This window comes from Cebus imitator, unplaced genomic scaffold, assembly GCF_001604975.1.
Source record: "Cebus imitator isolate Cc_AM_T3 unplaced genomic scaffold, Cebus_imitator-1.0 Scaffold26, whole genome shotgun sequence".
Taxonomy (NCBI): domain Eukaryota; kingdom Metazoa; phylum Chordata; class Mammalia; order Primates; family Cebidae; genus Cebus; species Cebus imitator.
In genome coordinates this window covers 4501521-4517784 of record NW_016107341.1, presented here as the reverse complement: position 1 = coordinate 4517784, position 16264 = coordinate 4501521, and the positions used below count along the sequence as shown (strand labels likewise).

The following is a 16264-nucleotide window of genomic DNA, read 5'->3' as shown; positions in this document are numbered from 1 at the left end:
ATGTGGTTTTTGTCACTGGTCTGTTTATGTGATGGATTACATTTATTGATTTGCATATGTCAAACCAGCTTTGTATCCCAGGGGTGAAGCCAACTTGATCGTGGTGGATAAGCTTTTTAATGTGCTGCTGGATTTAATTTGCCAGTATTTTATTGGGGATTTTTGCATCAATGTTCATCAGGGATATTGGCCTAAAACCTTCTCTTGTGTGTGTGTGTCTCAGCCAGGTTTTGGTATCACGATGATACTGGCCTCATAAAATGAGTTAGGGAGGAGTCCCTCTTTTTCTATTATTTGGAATAGGTTCAGAATTCATGGTATCATCTCTTTGTAACTCTGGTAGAATTCAGATGATAATCCATCTGAACCTGGGCTATTTTTCATCAATAGGCTACTAAATACTGCCTCAATTTCAGAACTTGTTATTGTTCTATTCAGGGTTTCAACTTCTTCCTGGTTTAGTCTTGGGAGGGTGTATGTTTCCATGAATTTATCCATTTCTTCTAGATAGTTTAGTTTATTTGCATAGAGGTATTTTAGTATTCTCTGGTGGTAGTTTGTGTTTCTGTGGGATCGGTGGTGATATCCCTTTATTATTTTCTGTTGTTTCTATTTGATTCTTCTCTCTTTTCTTCTTCATTAGTCTGGCTAGTGGTCTATCTATTTTGTTAATCTTTTTGAAAAACAAGCTCCTGGATTCACTGATTTTTTAAAGTGTTTTTCATGTCTCTATCTCCTTCAGTTTTGCTCTGATCTTAATTATTTCCTGTCTTCTGCTAGTTTTTAAATTTGTTTGCTCTGGCTTCTCTAGTTCTTTTAATTGTGATGTTGGGGTGTCAATTTTAGATCTTTCCTGCTTTCTCCTGTGAGCATTTAGTGCTATATACTTCCCTATAAACACTGCTTTAGCTGTGTCCCAGAGAACCTTGTATGTTGTGTCTTTGTTCTTACTGGGTTTAAAGAACTTATTTCTGTCTTAATTTCATTATCTATCCAATAGACTTTCAGAAGCAGGTTGTTCAGTTTCCATGTAGTTGTGTGGTTTTGAGTGAGTTTCTTAATCCCGAGTTCTAATTTGATTGCACTGTGGTCTGAGACACTGGTCATTATGATTTCCATTCTTTTACATTTGCTAAAGAGTGTTTTACTTCCAATTATGTGGTCAGTTTTAGAATAAGTGCTATGTGGTGCTGAGAAGAATGCCTATTCTGTTGATTTGGGGCGGAGAGTTCTGTAGATGTCTATTAGATCTGCTTGGTCCAGAGCCGAGTTCAATTCCTGAATATCCTTGTTAATTTTCTGTCTCGTTGATCTGTCCAATATTGACAATGGGTGTTAGTCTCCCACTATTATTGTGTGGGAGCCTAAGTCTCTCTGTAGGTCTCTAAGAACTTGCTTTATGAATCTGGTGCTCCTGTATTGGGTGCATATATATTTAGGACAGCTGGCTCTTCTTGTTGCATTGATCCCTTTACCATTATGTAATACCCTTCTTTGTCTTTTTTTAATCTTTGTTGGTTTAAAGTCTGTTTTATTAGAAACTAGGATGGCAACCCCTGCTTCTTTTTTGCTTTCCATTTGCTTGGTAAATGTTCCTCCATCCCTTTATTTTGAGCCTATGTGTGTCTTTGCATGTGAGATGGATCCCCTGAATACAGCACACTGATGGTTCTTGACTCTTTATCCAATTTGCCAGTCTATGTCTTTTAATTGGGGGCATTTAGCCTGCTTACATTTAAGGCTAATATTGTTATGTGTGAACTTGATCCTTCCATTATGATGCTAGCTGGTTATTTTGCCCATTAGTTGATGTAATTTCTTCATAGCCTCAATGGTCCTTAAAATTTGGTATGTTTTTGCAGTGACCGGTACTGGTTGTTCCTTTTCATGTTTAGTGCTTCCTTCAGAAGCTCTTGTAAGGCAGGCCTGGTGGTGACAAAATCTCTCAGGATTTGCTTGTCTGTAAAGGATTTTATTTCTCCTTCTCTCATGAAGCTTAGTTTGTCTAGATATGAAATTCTGGGTTGAAAATTCTTAAGAATGAAGATTGGGGGGCCAGGTGTGGTGGCTCACGCCTGTAATCCCAGCACTTTGGGAGGCTGAGGCGGGTGGATCATGAGGTCAAGAGATCGAGACCACCCTGGTCAACATGGTGAAACCCCGTCTCTACTAAAAATACAAAAATTAGCTGGGCATGGTGGTGCGTGCCTGTAATCCCAGCTACTCAGGAGGCTGAGGCAGGAGAATTGCCTGAACCCAGGAGGCGGAGGTTGCAGTGAGTCGAGATGGCGCCATTGCACTCCAGCCTGGGTAACAAGAGCGAAACTCCGTCTCAAAAAAAAAAAAAAAAAAAAAAAAAAAAAAAAAAAAAAAGGAATGAAATTGGTCCCCACTCTCTTCTGGATTGTAGGGTTTCTGCAGAAAGATCTGCTGTTAGTCTTATGGGCTTCACTTTGTGGGTAACCTGACTTTTCTCTCTGGCTGTGCTTAACATTTTTTCCTTCGTTTCAACCTTGGTTATATGTAAATATATATATTCATCAAGAATTAATGAATAAATATCACCAACATCATTTTGCTGGCAAGAAGATCAGCATAATGAACAACATTTCTGTTATAGATGTGCCTTGTAGAAAAATAATCTTGCCACATTCTTATAGATTCCTTTGTCATTATGTGAAAAATGTAGAAGCAGTGTGGGTTTAAGCAGATCCTGAACTGAATTCTAAGAAAGGACTTCCCTAAGGCAACATAAGGGTATCAGTAACACCTCAAAACCCTATGCAAAATTTGTGCTAATTTATGTACATTTGTTTTGCTGGGAGAAAAAGTTCATTCCTTTAACTAAGTTTCTGGAATGGTTCCTCCAAAAGGTTAAGAAATACTGATGCAACATAGTGAAATACTTATCAACACTAAACAAATCTAAAACAATATATTCATTTGTAAGAAAATCATTCATCATACTCTATTAAATAAAAAAAAATCATAATGTATAAAGATAGACTAGATAGAGCATTAAAATAAGCACTGATTTACACACCTTTGTTATGAATGAAGTCAAGATGGGCCTCAGGCAGACTGATCCTGTGGAACTGATTTCCTGGCAGCAAAATTTTCCCTGTATCAGCAGTTTATTTTTGCTTTTTCCTTTATTCTTATATCTTTTTATTTGAGGTGATTTCAAGTGAGATAAAGTTCTGAGATCTAATTTTTCTTAAGGTTAAATGTTCAGTTTCAGGTTAAATGTTAGATTAAAAATCCTGAAATCTGTTACATACCCCCGCAAATCTAATTTTCAGAAGCTACAATTATTGAAGTCTCGTCAAGGCGGAGATATTATAGTGGAATAATCTGATGGATAGTCATCTTCATAGCACAAAATTGATACTTATTCCTTAGGCAATGTTAAATGTTTCATTTATAATCATATTGTTGGTTTATGAGATTATTTTGTCATCTAATTTGTATGAGTGAGGAAAAATAAATTTGTCTTAGAATCAAAAGCAAAAATGTAAAAGTAATATACACATATACATAAGGAATACATTGTAATTTTAATACATGATATAACGTTAATGTGAAACTTCGAAGATGACACTCATTAATGAAATTTCAGAAAAATAGACCAATTGGACAATGCACCAGAGTAGAGAGAACATATTTGTCTTATTTCTATTTCTGAATAATTTGAAAATATAATACTCAAAATGCCTTTTTGGTTTTTTTCCATACAAAGTTTAGGATTTCTTTTCTGTGAAAAATGTCATTGGGATTTTGATAGGAATTGCATTGTATCTGAAGATTGTTTGGGTAGCATTGACATTTTAACAATATTAATTCTTCTAATCCATGAGCACGGGATAGCTTTCCATTTATTAATATCATCTTTAATTTCCTTTATCAATGTTTTATAGTTTTCATTGTAGAGATACTTCACTTCTTTGGTTAAATTTATTCCTAGGTATTTTATTATGTTGTAGCTATTGTAAATGGGATTTCTTACTTGGTTTCTTTTTCAGATATTTTACTGTTGCATATAGAAATACTACTGATTTTTGTATGTTGATTTTGTATTCTGCAACTGTATTGAATTTATTTTTTCTAACAGTCCCTTGGTGGAGTCTGTAGGGTTTTGTATACATAAGATCATGTCATCTGCAAACAGGAACACTTTTACTTGCTCCTTTCCAATTTGAATGCCCTCTATTTCTTTCTCTTGCCTAACTGCTCTGTCTAGGAGTTCCAGTACTATCTTAAATAGAAGTGGTGAAAGTAGGCAACCTTGTCTTCTTCCCAATTTTAGAGAAAAAGCTTTTAACTTTTCCTTGTTCAGTATGCTGTTAACTGTGGGTTTGTTGTATATGGCCTTTATTGTGTTGAGATATGTTCCTTCTATATATAATTTGTTAAAGATTTTTACCATGAAGTCATGTTGAATTTTATTGAATGCTTTTTCCGTGTCTGTGGAGATGATCATATAATGTTTGTACTTCATTCTATTAATGTTAGGTAATGCAAATCAATGTTTATCGATTTGCGTATGTTGAGCCATCTTTGCATCCCCAGGATAAATCCCTCTTTATCATAATGAATGGTCTTTTTGATGTGCTGTTGAATTCACTTTGCTAGTATTTTGTTAATGTTCATCAGGGATATTGTTTCCTGTAGTTTGCTATTTTTGTTGTGTCCTTGTCTTGTTTTGGTATCAGGGGAACTTATTTTTTACATCGACGGATAAAATGATATATATTTACCATGTACAACATGATGTTTTGAAGTATATATACATTGCGGAATGACTACATTTGGCTAACATATGCATTACCTCACACAGTTATCATTTTTGTATACACACATATTTGAATAATATAGATAATATATACATATTTCAAAATAAAATCTAAGATGTGTTTTTTAGCAAAACTTATTTCTACCAAAAGCATTTCAATTAGTATCATTTAAACATTTTTCTGAGGGGGAAAAAAGGTCTCAAGCTTAAATGCTGAAAGCAATGAGACTATTTTATTCTATAATTTTCTTTCTTTTTAAAGACACCAGACAGATGTGTGTGTTTTTTTTTTTTTAAAAAAAAACCTTTAATCAGAAAGTCTGATTAAATTTGATATTAACTCAAACTCTTAAAATTTTTCTGGAAAAGTCAGCAGGGTATATCACAGAAAAGTAGGCAGCTGCTGACAATTCTTTGGCGGAAAAATAAGTTGCATAGTTACCCACGCTGCCCAAATGATTATCAAGCCAAGTTTGTTTTTCAAAAATAGGTTTTAAGATATATCAAAGAAACTATGCAATACAAAAATTTACCAATGAAGTATATAGCAAAAGCCAAATATGATAATACACATGAATAATCTATAAAATAAGCCTTTAAATTCTAGAAAACTAAAATGGGGAGAACTTACTGAAGGGTAACATACATAAAATAAGGCCTAATAGCAAGGAACAATTCTAAACGTTTTCCCAATGACTGACTAAGCTTCAAAATGACAGCGTAGGTAAATGATTAACATGTAGTTTTTCTTTTATCCAAGCCAATTCAGTTCTACTTAGATAAACCTGGTTACCAATCAATCCATATATAAATTCGAGTAATTTTTTTCTACTCAATTATTACCATTTTTTATTTTTCATCTTTTCCTTAATCTTCTCTAGCAACATTTTTCCTTTGGTTTAATCAGTTGAACCTAAAAGGTTTAGTACCTGAAATGAGTATCAACTCTTACTGGACTAGCACTTGGGAAATGCAATTCTAGAAAAGGCAGATGTTTAACTGAGGTGCTTGACAAAGTTAAGCATCCACTCCCAATATGACAATGTCTCCCATGTTCATCAATAGGTTAATGGCTGTTCTTGGCTAGATCACGTGACCCTGCATGATACTGGAATGCTCCCTGGTGAGGTACTACCGAGCTATGTGCACAAACACCTACCCATTTAAGCTTTCAACAAATACAAAGCATCGTTTTAAACCATTTCAGTAGAATAAATTAAAAATATTGCATTTCTATTGGCCTGCTTTGCTTCTTGATCTGGCTTGGAGTTCTGCTTGTGACATAGAAGACACAGTAAATTACTGACTACTCCATGCTCTTTAGACTTCAGCACTTCTTGTGCTCCAAGCCTCAGCTCCCTCCCTTTTCTTTTGCAGCAATAAAGGTATTCTCATTAGCATCATCACTGTTATGGAGACAACACCTCCAGGAACTGGAGTGATATAACCAGCTTTTTGTCGGACTCCTTCAAAATCCACATCTCCAAACAATTAGGTTTGACAGTTTTGGGATTGTGAACTCTATTTATTCCAAGGACTGCTGCTCCTTCCTTGATGGTATCTGCTGTGATCAGATTTGGAATGCTGGCAGCAGATCTTACAATATCTGCAAGAATCGTATGTTTCTTCAGCTGCTCTTTGGGAGTATATTGATGAGATATTGTAACAGTGGCATCACCCTCGGGACCTTCATGGACCCTTTCTGTGTGCAGTAACATTGCAATGTGCATTCCAACATTTTTTGACCTTCCAGCCACAACCACATTCTTCCCTAGGGTAGGAATGCCAGTTCGCTTAATTATTTCCCATGGGGTAGCCCGTAACATGGAATACTGGTCCAAACATATTCGCCCTACATTAATTACACGGAAGCCGTCAACATCCTTGTCTGGAGAAACAGCACTGCAGATCTTTCTCTTATTAATATGCTCTGGAAGAGGCAGCTGAACAAGGAGGCCATCTACATTATCATTACTATTCAGTTTCTTGAGTAAACTCAACAATTCTTCCTCTGAAATTGAAGCTGGTTTCACAATTGTCTCACTGTTGATTCCCACATCTGCAGCTGCTCTGGTTTTGTTGAGGATATAGGAGTGACTTGCAGGATTCTCGCTGACCCGGATCATGCTCAGGTGTGGTCCTTTGTTACCGGAATAACACCCACTCTCTCACTTCCTACTTCCTGCGTGATCTGCTGGGCCAGTTTCCTTCCAGAAATGACTACAGTGAGGTGGAAGGGGTGCAGGGGGAGGGAGCAGCTACGGGCAGGCTGCAGCAGGGCAGCCAATGTGGGCTTGAGGAAGTGGTAGACAGAGCCTGCCCCGGTGACCCTGCCAGGAGGGCTAGTCTGTAATTTTCTGTCAGACCTTCAAAGTATTTTTATTATCTTTCTCGTCTTTTAGTAGTTATGAATATTTTCTTGATCATTACTGATTTTTATTTCCTATATTGTGACAGAAATTTTTATTCTTATATATGGATTTTTGCATTTTCAGGTTAAAATCTTATTTGGTGAAATCTCATTTTTTTGCCCCCAGAGTTAAGCACAAAAGGGGAAAGATCAGTCTATAATTGAACGATGTAGTGAAACCTTAGCAGAAAAATATCTGGCAGTAGAAGCAGAGAGGTGCCTCCCTGGGAGCTAAAGGTTATGTTTTCTCTCCAAGCTATCTATTCTCCATCACTAATGAAGTTGAAAAAGAACTTTTAAAAAATGTTTGCTATGTTTTTCAAATCAAATTATGTATATCTACACTAGTGAACATAGGCACTTATGATACGCAGTTAAAGTATTTTATTTAATAGTTCCTTCCTATTGGAATATTGATTCCATGGATAATTTAAGGTGTGCAATAAAATCTTAAATAGCTCTGTCTCCTTTTTCTCAGATCCATTCTCTTATTGTGAAATTAGGAAAACAGGGCTTTCAGGACTTTCCCATCTCCATCCATCTATCTACTTAAAAATTTTAATTCAGTAATATTTTTAGTATTATTTATTCATGAATTTATTTATTTAACAGATATTTCTTACTTTCTCCTGCCTGATCCTATGCTTATTTCTGGGGAGACAATAAGGAGAAACAGGAATCCCTGCCTTCATGGAACTTAGAATCTATATAGGGAGACAGATACTGTGATGATCACTTAACAATTATAACCCTTGTTGCATTGTGATTAATGGTACAAACAGAGGTGTTTGGTAGTTTGGTTGAGGAATCTGAGGTAGAATTGAGATGAATGGAGGTTAGTAAGGGAAAGAGAAAAGAAAAGCATCTAAAAAGCTATGTAGTGGAAAGGCTGGAGGTATGAAGACAGCAAGGCTGAAGCAGAGCGTGAGATGTGTGGCACACAATGAGGATAAAAAGGTTTGAAGACTTCAAACCAGACAGAGCCTTACTAGGTACATTGTTTTTCATTTTGTCCACCTGTTTTCCTCTTGATCCCGTATAATAATGGAAAAACACTGAAGCATTCAGCAATGTAGAAACATTGCTCGACTTGTATTTTGAGGAGATCACCTAGCTGCATTTTTGAGAATATTGGAGAGATACCAAAGGGTTTATGGGAGAAGTTAAAAATCTGTTGCACTAGTTCATGGGAGAGGGGATGGTATTGTGGATCAGGGTGCTATGATGGAGAAACAAAGAAATGATTGGAATCAAGAGGCTAGTATTAGTAGGGGAAAAATGACTTTGTTGGCAAATTGGAAAGGGTAGTGAGAGAGAAAAACGGTCAAAGATAACTGCTACTTAGATGGACAGTTATGCATGTTAAAATGTGTTACACTTAAAGGGGGGATACGATTGTCATCATGTTGGTTTTGAAAATAAAATGTACCTAAGTGTCATCAGCAGTCCAAGAGGAGATGCCAAGGTGGAAGTTGGATGTTTGGGTTTTGAATTAGAAATATAAATTCCTGAGATATGTGCATATAGAAGAAAATGAATCGTCATGTATTAAATGAGATTGATTAGGGGAAAAAATATACAATGAGAAGTCCCAGGAGCTACCCTTGATTAACTCCAATATTAAATGGCCAAATTTAAGCACAAATCCATGTTTTATTTGGCCCATAAAAGAAATGTTCTTGGAGGAATTGGTTGGTAGCATTTACATAATGGGAGATTACACGTAAAATTCCATATTCCTAGCTTCTCTTGAGAACCAGAAGCTATGACCATATTGATGTGGTATTCTAACTGAACCACAGGTGGCCACAGTGGAGCAGCAGCTTAACCTCCCTTAGACAGATGCAGCATGCATTTTGCAGTTATTCACAATCTCCGCCATTCCCTACTCTCCATCCCCTCTCTGGGTGGGCTGCCATTTGTTGTCATAACTTGTATTGGAGTTTTCCAAAAGCCTAATGCCATTACCTGTCTGGCCCCTTGCATGTATTCAAATTTGTGGACTCTGCATAGACTTTAAATTCTTCTAAAGTCTAGTGGACAATAAATACCTATAAACATATACTTATTGTATGCTGTGATAAGAACTCAAGTAGACACTTACTGAAAGTTCATGGGTGATAGAGGAGAAAGTCAATTGCTCTGCCTGGAAAAATATCCAGCCCTGAATGATGACTTTTTGTTGTTGGTTTTATTTTGCTTGATTTTAAGAGAGAAGTGGGAATAAAATTCTGAGAAAATAGAATTTTATAAAGTCATAGATGTTTCCTGGGAGTCAATTAGAAATTTGACATATGGGAGAGGACAGAGCAAATTTGGGAAGAAGGTCAAGATGGATTCTGAAAGATATTTTATGACAGGATGAAACACAAATTCCATCCTTTAAGCACTAGAGAGCCATGGGGGAAAAATAAAAGTTGTGAAGTGACCCTCTTATGGATAATCTTCACGCTGTTATATCTGTTTACAAGATAAGAATGCATCGTATATGTTTACAGGGCTAAGAATGTTTTTAATCATTTTATACAGCCACTTACCTACTTTGTGTTGTGTGTTAAAGACAAACTTACTTCCGTTCAGATACCAGTAATTTGTTCTGTACTTTTCATATTGATTCTTAGAAGCAGGCTATTCCTTTGGAAAAGAACTTTTGTTAATCTAAAGGCCATTTAGTCATTCATACCAGTAAACTTCCTTCTCCAGTTTAACTTCTAAGTTTACAACTTTTTAGCCTCTAGAAACCAAATCTTTTCTATTTATCCAAGCCTCTACTCAAATAATTCAGAGAAATACTAAATAAAAATTATTTAATAATTATAATAGATATTTGATATTTATAAAATAATAATGTATTTCTGTGAGATAATATTTATACTCCTAATTAACAAATTAAAATTCTAAGTTATTCAAAAACATTAGGCCCATAAACACATGTCATTACCTATTTTATTAAGACAAACTAATTTTAGCTTCTAAAAATAAGATGTAAACATTGATAGAACTGGAAAATAAAATGTAATAGCACAAGGGCAAATGCCAGCTTTTGAATTATATATAGTGATGATTCATGGGCATAACCATAAATCTTAAATAATGGAGCACATTTATCTTGAGGGATTGTCACAAGCATATGGAACCTTCAGGTGGTGTAGTGACTAATGACCATTCGTAGGCCAAAGTGAAATCCCAGCTTAATACCTAGGTTCACATATGTGTGTACGTGATAAAAACTGTATCATTGGAAATTTTTGGTTTACTTTGTTTTTATTATTATTATTTTACCTAATTTTTGAGCTTCTGAAGAGAAAACTAGTGCTGAGTAAATCAGGCATCTAGTGATCCATTTATTTAAAGATACGTTTTTTTTCCCAAAAGAAAGTGACCATGTTCCAAATTACAAGCCTATGTGTATATGCCTCTGTATATGTGTGTGTGTTTGCATACATTTGTGTGTGTGTAAATATACAGACAATACACCTAGTAGTCTCTAGTGCTGTTGTGGATATTTTAACCAGTTTTTTTGTGGTAGTTTATTTTTAATATACAGGGGTTTATTTTTTTATTTTTTAAGGAATGCTTAACAAAATGAAGCTGGCTGGATAAATAGAGAAAAGGACATGGGAAGATATAATCTGACACAGTATCTCCAGATTTGAGCTGGATGGCTAAGAGTTATTTTAGATATTAAACATAGAGGGTTAGACCCAATATGGAGATGCTGTTAATGAATTTTGAGGACGAGAACTAATTTAAATCCTTCTGTCTCTGTAGTGCTTTTACATGGCTAACACAGACAGCCCACATTTGAAAGCTGATGGAGTATTTTTCCTGTAGGAAGTTAGCTATAGAGTATATATTTCTGCCTGAAACAACAGTGCTCAAACCAGAGGGAAAGGAAAAAAATCCCTGCCCAGAAGCAAGAGAGAACTACAATGTGTGAAGATCCCTGCTGTGCTTTTCTGTTCTCTGTAAAACTGAATGATAGAAAGCTGCCTGGTTTTTGTTTCTTCAACTCCACTGGATCCCTCTTGCGCAAAGCTTTCAATATCAGGACAGACTTGGGGGACCTCACTTCTAACAATTCCTTCAGGATCACTCTTCTTGCTAAACCACTCAGGTTATTTTTAGGTCTTAAGAGCAAGGGCTCCAGGTGAGGAAGAAAACAGACGGAAGGGTGAGACTGTGGGGAGATGTCAAATTCAGCCACTGAAACCCCACGAAATACAGGCAATTATGTACAACCCCTCCTATATTTAATTCATTTTAAATGTAGTTTTATGCATTTTGCTTAAAAATAGAATAAATCTTTTAGAGTAGTTTTGTATGCAGAAAAAGAAAGGGAACAAATTCAGAAAACAATGACCCTCCCTAACAACAAAAAAAAAGCCAAGATGTTATAGTGGGTTGTAAGCCTCACAACTATCAGATTTAATTTTTTCTCCTAAGAGGAAGTCAGACAATTCTGACAGCCTAAGCCTAGATTATCTTTGGCCTTAGACCATTTTCTTCTATGTGTCTGCAATTTGATTCTTGTTGATTTCTCCCAGGGATTTTTTTCCAGATGAATAATTAATTAGAGTCCATGTCAATTTTCCATGGTCATTGAATACTGTCAAAATCTTCCTAGAATAAAACTTGGATTTGTAAAATGTGAATTGTTACATATTCTACTTTCCTTGGAATTTGAAGGTTGTCTACATCCATGTGAGACTTGTCGTTAAAAACTCGATTAGTTGTCTAAGTATAATCCCTGATACAGTTTCCTTGTTAAAATCTCCCTTTTGTCACTTCAGTACCTCAGGAAACTTTTACTGTAGCTTGAACAGTTTGGATTTTATTGTTTTACTATGATTCAGTGATCATGTAGCACCCATGATATATTAGATTGTAAAAATATGTAGCTATTGTCTGCTTTTATAAAATTTAAAATTTTTATTTGATGCTTACATTCTAGGATTTTTTTTTTTTACTAGAAAATAGTGATATCGTTTGGCTATATGTCTCCACCCAAATCTTATCCTGAATTGTAATCCCCAGGAGTTGAGGGAGGAACCTGATGGGAGGTGACTGGATTATGGGGGCAGTTTCCCCCATGCTATTCTTGTGATGGTTCTCACAAGATCTGATGGTTTTATCAGTGTTTGGCAAGTTCTTCCTCCACTCTTCTCTCTGTCTTTCCTGCTGCCTTGTGAAGAGGGTGTCTGCTTTCCCTTCAGCCATGATTGTGAATTTCCTGAGGCCTTCCCAGCCATGTGGTCAATTAAACCTATTTCCTTTACAAATTACCCAGTCTTGGGTATTTCTGTATAGCAGTGTGAGAACAGACTAATACAAACAGTATGTAAATAAATGATTGTAACAATAATGAAATCAAATAATTAGAAAATAGAAATACAAAACCCACTTATGATTCTTGTTCTAAAATACAAAAGATGAATCTATAACTTTCCTCAGTGCTCTTAACAGATTTTTATCATTCGTACAATAAAAATAATTGTATACACCTAAAGGATTATAAATCATTCTATTATAAGGACACATGTTCATAGTGGCACTGTTTACAATAGCAAAGACCTGGAACCAACCCAAATGCCCATCGATGATAGACTGGACAAGGAAAATGTGGCACATATACACCATGGAATACTATGCAGCCATAAAAAACAATGAGTTTGTGTCCTTTGTAGGGACATGGTTGAATCTGGAAACCATCATTCTCAGCAAACTGACACAAGAACAGAAAATCAAACACCGCATGTTCTCACTCATAGGCAGGCATTGAACAATGAGAACACATGGACACAGGGAGTGGAGCATCACACACTGGGGTCTGTTGTGGGGGGTTCAAAGGAGGGAGAGTGGGGTGAGGGTGGGAGGTCGGGGAGGGATAACATGGGGAGAAATGCCAGATGTGGGTGACGGGGGGATGGAGGCAGCAAACCACATTGCTGTGTGTGTACCTATGCAACAGTCCTGCATGATCTGCACATGTACCCCAGAATCTAAAGTACAATTAAAAAAAACATAAAAATAAAAAAAATTGTATTCGCAGCTAACATACTCTATAAATTTTTCAAAAGTTTTCTTTCTCTAAGAAACTTTTCAATATGTCTCATTTTTCCAATTATTATCCTTTATTTTGACTTGTAATGTGTTTAAGGTTTTAAATTCTTCCTTAGATAAGATACTGAAATCAATTTCATCAAGGGTTCAATCAGTTTGAATATGAAATTTTTTATAATTCATTTCATCCTTATCTCACAATTTTTTCCACTTTCATTTCATTGAAAAACTGTATAATATTACTGACTTGGGTTCAGTTAGCTCAACAAAATATATAAAAATTCTTATATCTTTTAATTTCTTATATATTATATATTCTTATATTTATTATTATATTGTTTGGTTTTTCTTATATTGTTCTGTTTATTTCTCAAATGTATTAATACAGATGACAGTCATGATACTAGATAAAATGTTGTAATATTTACTTGGAATTCACAATCCTCTACTCCCTATTCTCTTTTCCATTTTTCCTAATCTGTAACATCTATTTCTCATTTTCCCACACTAATAAACATTGCAGACAGATTTACTATGCTTTTGTCCTAAATTCTATATATATATGCTCCTTCTTCTGCACCACTTCCTGCTCTTTTTCTTCTCATGTTTTCATCTAAGATAGCCTTTCCTTTCCTCAATATAATCCATTGAGTTTTCCTTATGTCATCAACCTGAGGAAATAGCTCCATATCTAAAATGTCTAGCAACTATTCGGTAAGTAAGTTAATTTGATCATTCTTTGATTCAACAAGATTTCCTGAGCACCTATTATGTGTCAGACACTTTTCTAAATACTGCAAATACAACAATGAATAAATAGAAACACGTCCATGTCTTGGGCCAGTGGCAGTGGCTCATGCCCTGTAATCCCAGCACTTTGGGAGGCAGAGAGAGTTGGATCACTTGATGTCAGGAGTTCAAGACCAGCCTGGCCAACATGGTGAAACACCATCTCTACTAAAAATAGAAAAGTTATCCAGGCATTATGGTGCACACCTGCTGTCCCAGCTGCTTGGGAGGCTAAGGCAGGAGAATTGCTTGAACCTGGGAGGTGGAGGTTGCAGTGAACTGAGATTGCACCACTGCACTCCAGCTTGGGTGACAAAGTCAGACTCTTTCCCCCCCCAAAAAAAAAAAGAAAGAAAGAAAAGAAAATGAAACTTATATTGTAATGAGTGAGACATATCACAAAACAGACACATAAATATGTAATTGAAAAGAGATAACAGAAATAAAGTAGATGAAGGTGATAGAAAGTGAGCTTTAGTACATGGTGGGGGGAGTTTTTCCTAGTGTCTTCTTTTTTCCTCTTGTTTTCTGTCAAATTCTACCTTCCTAAATGCATGATTATTTTGGATTGGATGCCAGATTACTTACGAAGAGTTGTATAAATAATTTGAGGCTGTGATTATAGTCCTGGTGATGGCTAGCCTGTTTTCATTCCACTATTACTGAAAGACTAGGAGTGCTTTTGGATTCTGGAAAAAAAGTCTCAATAAGTCTTGAACTTCAATTTTTCCTCCCCAGCCTTGTGAGGCAGCCAAGATTTCCTTTCAGCTACCACTCATGGAGTTAGTTGCCATGTGATGTGCACCGTTTTTGGAAGTGGAATGAGCAGTGGATGAGGGGAGCTTTTAAATAGGGAGGTCAGAAAAGGCCTCTGACCTGTGCCTGCTATACTAATGCAGCTTGTTAATTTTTAAGCAAAGACGGTGATCCATGGGATCCTGCTGGGGAGCTGTGGCATTCTTGAAGGATTCACGCTTCTTCAGCAAAGTCTTGATTGTTGAGAGGATGGTCATTTCACCCCTGCAGCATGGACTCTTTGTGGTCCGCTCAGGCTTCTTGGTTAGAGGTTATATGCAGGAACTCCCATTGCATTTTGGGTTTCCCTCACTATCTGGTGTACCTGTTCCTAGTTGGAACCTATGTAAGGGGAAGTGAAAACAAACTTTCTCCTTTACCCTGGTGTTTCCTTCCTCCTCCCACAGTTTCCCAGAAGTGGAAGAGACAGACATTATTCTTCCCTGAAAGAATCTCCTCTATCATGGAGCAGTCGGCTCTGTACCTGAGGTATTGGGAGAGGACTATGGAGGAATCCTCAGTGCTGGATCTTGTGATTTCTTTAGTAAACCACCTTATTAAAAAGCCAGGCAGACTACTATCTTGGAAAATAAGATACTTTTTTTCTTTTTCTTTTCCTTCATCTTTCTTTCCTTCTTCTTTTGTTTTGTTTGAGATGGAGTCTTGCTCTGTCACCTAGGCTGGAATGCAGTGGCATGATCTTGGCTCTCTGCAACCTCTACCTCCTGGGTTCAAGTGATTCTCCTGCCTCAGCCTCTTGAGTAGCTGAGATTACAGGCCTGCCACTGCACCCAGCTAATTTTTGTATATTTTGTAGAGATGAGGTTTCACCATATTGGCCAGGCTGGTCTCAAACTCCTGACCTCAAGTGATCCACCTGCCTCGGCCTCCCAATGTGCTGAGATTACAGGCATGAGGCACCATGCCTGGCCAGTAAATACATTTTTACCCATTCCCTCCAGCCCCTTTGCTCTTGAGTGACAGTCCTTCAGGCCTGGCTTTAGAGATGGGAGACCACAAATAGAACCTTTTTGAATGAAGGAATTTAAAAAACATCAGTTTATTCTTTACATAATATTAATCCTGACAAACTAGAGAAATGTTCCTGCTGAATAATATCCTCTTAACTGTGACTCCTTAGGCTTGATATGATTGTGACATTTCTACTAAGGAAATTGTTTCACCACTTAAACCCCAATAACCTATATGAGAATCTTATTTCAGCGCCACAAAAGGTCAGTCAGAATGCAGTAGTTTAAAATGAGTCATCATCTATTAAGTATTCTAGAGAGAAATGCTTATTATAACATTTGTTTTTTTAAAAAACTTTGATCCAAAATATTTTGTCAACCCTAGCAAGTATACCTTGCCACATGGGGAACGGTGTCTTCTACTGACTGGTTTTGTTTCCCAGA

General features: G+C 36.4%; 1 pseudogene; it reads right to left on the bottom strand.

Moving 5' to 3' along the window:
* Nucleotides 1-5985: 5985 nt before the first annotated feature.
* Nucleotides 5986-16264, bottom strand: part of LOC108300301 — a 51949-nt pseudogene continuing 41670 nt past the window's right edge.